The sequence below is a fragment of the Gymnoscopelus braueri genome (assembly GCF_963280865.1).
Source record: "Gymnoscopelus braueri genome assembly, chromosome: 3".
NCBI lineage: Eukaryota > Metazoa > Chordata > Actinopteri > Myctophiformes > Myctophidae > Gymnoscopelus > Gymnoscopelus braueri.
This window is the reverse complement of record NC_137612.1, coordinates 43115974-43123513: the sequence shown is the minus strand read 5'-3', so window position 1 is coordinate 43123513 and position 7540 is coordinate 43115974.

Here is a 7540-nt window from a genome sequence, read left to right as displayed (position 1 = left end):
GAGAGAGAGAGAGAGAGAGAGAGAGAGGAGAGAGAGAGAGAGAGAGAGAGAGAGAGAGAGAGAGAGAGAGAGAGAGAGATATATATATGACATTTTACATCCTGCCAAGTGAAAAGCAACATGTGGTTTCACAGTGTCTGAATTAAATATTAGATTGTAATGTCTGCACATGCATTATTTGATGCAGTCATGTTTTGTGCGCTGCAATTGAAAAGTGGAATGACCCACCTACAGACAGAGCCAGATAGACAGACAGAGTGAGAGAAACAGACAGCTCAACCTATTGCCATTGACAGGAATCAAACTCTCAACCTTCGGACTCACAGAATGAGACACTACAAGTAGTGCTATAGCTTCATCCAGGCTGAAGTTGTCTGTTGAAGATCATACACTTTTGCCTTCTGTCATGAACCAAGCCCCTGTTTCACTAACACTAAGATCACTCGTTCACAAACCATTTACCAATAGAGAAATTGTATGTCTCCTCGAAACCGAAACCAGTGAAAGCAGCCGATCTACAAGCTCACAAAACGTTGCTATCTGAAAAGTTGTGAGATTGTAGATCGGATATTTTCACAATGAAGTACGTCATACATTGAAAAAACATACTCTCAAATAAGCATTTCATGTTATCTTTACCGTTTGCATATGTATTCATTGATACAGTCATGTTTTTTGCAATTCAACTTAAATGAGTCTGCATCAAGTGAGGCTTGAACCGGCAACCTTGCGGTCGTGAGGCACTCGCTTAAGGGAGAAGGCATTGGACCAACAGACAAGAACCTGTGAAAAAGGAGATCACACAGATGATACAGTTTCACGCAAATAGCTGAAAAATCCTGGGTTTAAGTGTTTTTCAAACTGCTCAAAATTGCAGACAATCTAAGGGCGGAGCTTACTGGTTAACGTGATACATGTGTTCCTCATGAGTCAAGGCACATGTGTAAGCAGGTTTAATGGCTGTCGGCCAAACGAGGCATGACTTTTGCCTGTTTAAAGTTTGCACTTTCAAAAAATAGCTATAGCGCCCCCCTTTGACCAATTGGAGTAAGATTGGTTTCAGTAATATTTGGAATGACCCTCAACATTAACGCAAAGTTTCAAAGAAATGTGAGTCTGCATGTATGTGTTAGGGGCAGATGAATAATTGTCATAAAACTGCAATATTCATTGGCTCATTAAAGCTTCATTTTTTCACTTATGGAAAATCTTTTGCACATGTTTTTCGGCATAGGTTCAAAGTTCATGTGTAAAACGTTTCGTGCAGATTACTAAAAAATCCCAGGAGGAGATAGGTTTTAACTGTTTTTCATATTATTCAAAATGGTGGGAGATCTAAAGGTCAGAGGTCAAAAGTCAGAGTGTGAAAGTTGTTGATCATGAGTAGACGCATATGTATATTGAAGTTTCATGGCTGTAGGTCAAACAGGGCATGAGTTGTACCTGTTCAAAGTTGGCATTTTCAATTGAGTGCTATAGCGCCACCTTTTGACGAAAGATTGTGAGAATTATTTCTTGATAGTTTTTCATGACCATCTACCATATGGCCAAGTTTCGTAAAAAGCGTATGCCAAAAGTGGGAGAAGAAAAAAGAGGGGAACATTAAAACAGGTCCAGAGCTGAGAGCTCTGGCCCCGTAATAACTTGGACATGAAGCAATTCAATAATGTACTTTTTAATAAAGTACTGTAATTTTCAGACAGTGTTGTATGGCTTTACACTGTGCAACCCAAGTGCAACTTAGTTTCAACTAAGTTTCAACTAAGTGAATTTATGTGAAAGTTTCACCGTATTAAGCCAGATTAATAATAATCAATAATAATACTACAGCTATTAGCACCACTGCGACTCATAATGCTAACACTGTTGTTTCCTCTACCAGAACTCAACCCAACACTAGCCATGTCAACCTCAAGGGACATTCCAGAGGAGGAAGTAGCAGACACAATGGATTCATATTTGACTCGGCAGGAAGAGGAACTCACCTGTAATGTGTGCCGTGACATCTTTAAACACCCTGTTATCCTGTCATGTAGCCACAGTTTCTGCAAATCCTGTATGCAGCAATGGTGGACAGGAAAACCAACGGAGAACAAGGAATGTCCTGTTTGCAAAACCAATTCCTCCCCAGATCAACCTCCTATCAACTTGGCGTTGAAGAACCTGTGTGAGAACTTCTTAGAGGAGAGAAGTCTCAGATGTGTGTCTGAGGTTATCTGCACTCTACATGATGAGAAACTCAGGCTGTTCTGTCTGGATGATGAACATTTGGCATGCCTTGTGTGTCGAGATTCTGAAAAACATGCAGGACACAAGTTCAGACCAATTTACGAATCTGCAAAACACCTCAAAGAGGACCTCCAGGAATCACTGAAGCCCTTACAAAAGAAACTAGAGGACATTAAAGAGATTAAAGCAGGATATCATCAAACAGCAGAATACATTAAGGTGCAAGCCCAACACACAGAGATGCAGATTAAGAAACAGTTCAAGAATATTCGGGAGTACCTACGTCAGGAAGAGAAGGCCAGAATCACTGTGCTGAGAGAGGAAGAGAAGCAGAAAAGTCAGATGTTGAAGGAGAAGATTGAGGGTCTGCGCAGAGAGATGGTGACTCTTTCCAACATCATCAGAGATGTTGAGGCAGATGACATCTCATTCCTGCAGAACTATAAAACCACAGTTGAAAGAGTCCAGCGCACACTACCAGATCCACAGCCAGTTTCAAAGGTTGTGATGGACGTGGCCAAACACCTGGGCAACCTGACCTTCAGAGCCTGGGTCAAGATGAAGGAGATCGCCTCCTACACTCCTGTGATCCTGGATCCCAACACAGTCTTTACTGGATTCATCCTGTCTGATGATCTGACCAGTGTGTTGTATAGTGAAGATGTACATGAAGAGCTAATTAGCAACCCAGAGAGGTTGGATTACCAGCACATCGTCCTGGGTTCCGAGGGACTTCACACAGGGACCCATAGCTGGGATATTGAAGTTGGAAACAATAAGTTCTGGGAACTGGGGGTGTTAGAAGAGTCTTTCCAGATAAAGGGAAACAATGGAGGTACGGGTATGTTCTGGTGTTTAGAGTTTTGGGATGGTAAATACACAGCAAGCTCCACAGCAGGGTCAGGGACTGTTCTCTCAGTGAAGCAGAAACCCTGGAGGATCAGAGTCGAGCTGGACTGGAGCAGAGGAGAGCTGTCCTTCTCTGATCCTGATTCTAACACACACCTACACACCTTCACACACAATTTCACTGAGAAACTATTTCCATGCATTTCTACTATTCACCATCTCCCTCTGAGGGTGTTACCTGGGAAGGTGTGTGTCACTCTGGAACACTACAATTAGATGTTAAGACAATTAGCACGTTTTAGATAGGATAGCAACTTTACACACCACTAAACATATCCACAGTACATTTATTCATTTTGGGAGACCTTGATGTGCAACAACAACAAAAAGAAAGAAGATTTACCACCCATGAAGTCTTTATGGATTTTCAACATTTCTCCGAATTGTAAATCCAGCAGGCTGTTTTGACTTGGCTTTGATTTTAATTACTTTTCTTAGTAATCCGTTTCTATATATCAGCACCTACCAGGTAGAGAAAATTTGTTTTTTCCCCTCTTTTTCATCTGCCATTGTTTCTGGTCTATATAACCAGGAAATACACTGTTTTATTGACTCTATATTTTAAATAGTGAATATTCACTATCACTGCCTACCTGTTTATTTTATTTTATACAGTTTATTTTTGACTGTTTTTTATTCCAGTGTAGGCAGTTTGATTATAATAATTTCAGGGGGTGGTATAACGGTCTGGACCTTTTACTGCTAGACTTTCTGTTTAATTGTATTTACTTTTGACTTACAATGTTGTATTTTTTTATATAATGAACAATCAGATAAAAGGTGATTTGTGGTGTGTGTGTTTTATTGGAGTACTGAGTGTTCATGGTAATGTCAGTCAACCATTCACATGAAATACCCATTGGAAGGCTGATCTCAGTGCGTTCAGTGACCTGGTGGTGCAATGACACTTTGCCAATGCTTCTCTGTGTACAAGCATCATCCACACCCTCAGAGCGTACATTTTCCATTGCTACTCACACACAAATGGAGAGTGAGACTTCTTGTAAATGTGTAAAAAGAGAAGCCCAGTTATAAAATGTGAGTGCCTTATGCAATGGCCATTTTGCACTGAAAACCAGTTGCACTGATTTTATTTTTACAGTATTTCATGTGTTGTTGCAGTTGGTGCAGTTATACAAGAGTGCGTAAGTAAAGTTAAATACAGTAGGCTTTATGCTGTAACTGTAAGTTAAAGCTGCTTTCCAAAAAAGAAAACGATGTGTATCGTAATTTCAATGTGTAATGTTGTTTTCTTTTTAAAAATGGGAATATAAGTTCAGGAACTTGTATCGAAATTAAGGTATCTATTTTAATAATGATACCCAGCCCTATAATGAGGCATACTAGAGTAAAACACAGACTAAGGTTTAAAGGTCCAGTGTGTAGGATTTAGAGCGCCTAGTTTAAAAAAGTTTTTAAAATATTTTTTGAATTGTATGGACTTGTGGTTTTGGCCCCATTAGTAAAGTGGTCAGCCTATTCAAATTTATATCAGATGCATTCCATGCATTCTAATGCAATGGGCCATAGCTTAGTGTCATATGGGGTTATGACTATTTACAGGGTATGGAGGCTGTAATGTAAAACCCCCCTTTTACATTTAGTGACATGGTCAGGTCATTATGTTGGCTGCTTTAGATCACAGAACAGTGTTTCATTACAGCCTGTATACCATTAAGTTACCCTGTAACAAGTTATCACCTCATCTTCCATGAAATGTCAATTTGTTTTACTTAGTTTTATGTTCATTCTGTACTATATATAGAATAGGCACGCATATCTATAGTATAGAGTACTATAGTATACACACAGGTTCTAGTATTTAGTACTCTAAATTCCTTCCACATAATTAGACAATATATGCCCAGTTAATAAAATAACGACAGTAACCTTTTTTAAGATTCCAAATAGTTTCATGCCTTTATTCCATAACTTCACATCTTGTTAACCATATATTGATTTATACTGTATTGTACAGCAAATTGCATTCCACATGAGAGGGACGTTACTTTTAAAAACTGTTCTAAATCTGCATGCAATATGTTTACAGAGCAATGTGGAAACTTTTTTTTGTTGGAAAAGTTTACAGTATGAAAAGGTGGTGCAGCGCAGACGTTAGCGCTGGTCCTGGGTTAGAACCAAGGCCAGGGGTTTTCTGTGTGGAGGTTGCATGTTTGTGTGAGTTTCCTCCAGGTACTCAGGTTTTCCAACACATCAAAAGACAGGTGATTTTAGCCTCTGTCAGGAGAGGTCGGGTCAAGATTTTGTCATGAGGAAAAACAAACACAAAAAAACTCTGTGAGGAAGTGCACAGTATGGTATGGTTAAAGCAGCACTATGTAGTTTGGGGTATCAGTGGCCACTTTGGACACAAATAACATGGCAGCCAACGTCTTTCACTTCATCACCCAAGAGTCTCTGCAAGCAGTGAGGACGTGGCTGTGATTGGCCAGTCTTCGCTTTGACTGGCAGTTCTGCCTTGGTGCCAGGATGAAACCTGTCTCCCTTATACTAGTAATACAGTCCCTAGTAGGGACCCCCCTGAGTCTATACATTTATGGAAGGATTATTGTTATTGCTTAAACATGTAACCTTACAATTTTGTGGGACAAAATATGCTATATAGTTGACAAAAAGTTGCAGTGCTACTTTAACTTCGTACGCTATGGAAATGATACCAATCTGAGAATCTGTTATAACAGATATGCATATTTCAAGGAACTTAGTCAATTATTGGCTATAATGCGGAAGTTCACTAGTAAGAGACCACACCTCTACTCTAATAAACAGTTTATTGAAACGAAATGAGATGAATGTGGAATGGGATGAGGAACCCAAGGTTAGGGCGAGACTCAGGGTGGGGGCGTAGTCTCAGGAGCTGACGGCTATCGTTGTTCTACTCGGGGAGCGGTCGGTCGTCTCTGCTCCGTCACGGCCCCCCTTGGATTCCTAGGGAATAGAAAAAGAAACGGAAGGAAGGAGAGCGATAATCGAGAAGGAAGGATGAGGTTGGGGTGGAGGGGGATGAGAAATTGAAAGCAATGAAATGCAGAAATAGCGCAATAGAAGCAGAACAAGCTGGTCGAGAGATGGCAGGTGTATTTATACTGTGGTGATTGCAACAATGATTGGCTGTGGTGAGTGGAGGCAGGTGTAGTGGATGCAGTTGATCGTGAATGGGGAGTGGCTAATGAGTGAAGGCAAGTGTGGTACAGTAGATCAAGGAAGCTTTTGAAAGGAAAGGACATAAATTACGTCCGTTCTCTAGATATCTCATGGGTGGCAAAACTCGCACCGGAAGTTTGGTGAAATACATTGCAGTGGATGGAGCCGGCTGGAGCAGCTCATGAACAAACATTATTTCTGAACGATTGAGACCATTGTAAAATAATCGCTTCTGGAAAATAATAGAAAACATATCACACATTTTTTTCTGCTGTCTTGTTTTTCCATGTACACTCTACATAATTCTATTTAAGTATCCAAAGAGCAGAGAGAGTAAGATTCTCACTGGGCAGCTATAAACTCTCAGGACGGACGAAATTTATGTCCTTTCCTTTCAAAAGCTTCCTTGCAGTAGATAGGGAAGCGATTGAGAACGGGGAGTGGCCGTGATAAGCAGAGGGTGGTCTCTACTCCTGAACCTACGTTGTCAAACAAGTTGAACAACTACATTTATACCTGTATGTAGAAGGTGGGCTCAGTCACCAATATGGTTTATAGTGCAAACACATCATCCTATAAACATATGAACACTGAATAAAAAACGGTACTCCTTCTACAAAGTATTTCAGCAAATAAAACAAACTAGTAGACAGTCACAAAGTAGGTAGAACAAACAGTGTTCCCTGTAAGTGTCACAGCTTGCTAACATGTTAATATGTCCTTCACTCACATGTCAGGGTGATAGATTATTACTTTACTTGTATTGATTTTCAGAAAAAATACTCACTCTGAAGAGTTGAGCAGGGCAGAGATTAAAGAAAGAGGGCTCTATGCATAATGTCACCTTATTAACCCTTTGCTATAACGGGTATCGGGCGGTTATAAGTACCTGGCAGGCTTTCATTGTATACACCGTCTAGTAATGCCACTTGTCTGCAAATCACAAATCAGTATGAGAACTCAATAAATAGCTAGATTAATCAATTCATGAACAGAAAAATCTAAAAAATAAGTGTATAAAATAAAAATGTATTCATCAATAGCTCCTAAGTAGATAGGATGTGTCAAATGCGGAGGCCAATTTTCCACAAGGGGATAATAAAGTTAATACAAAAATAAAATAAAAAAAATACACCTGACTTGGCAGATAGTATAAAGAAATACAGAATTCTGCATGGCATGTACAGAAACAGAAAAGAAAATGGTGCCACGTTAAATATGTAGCCAAATACCAAAC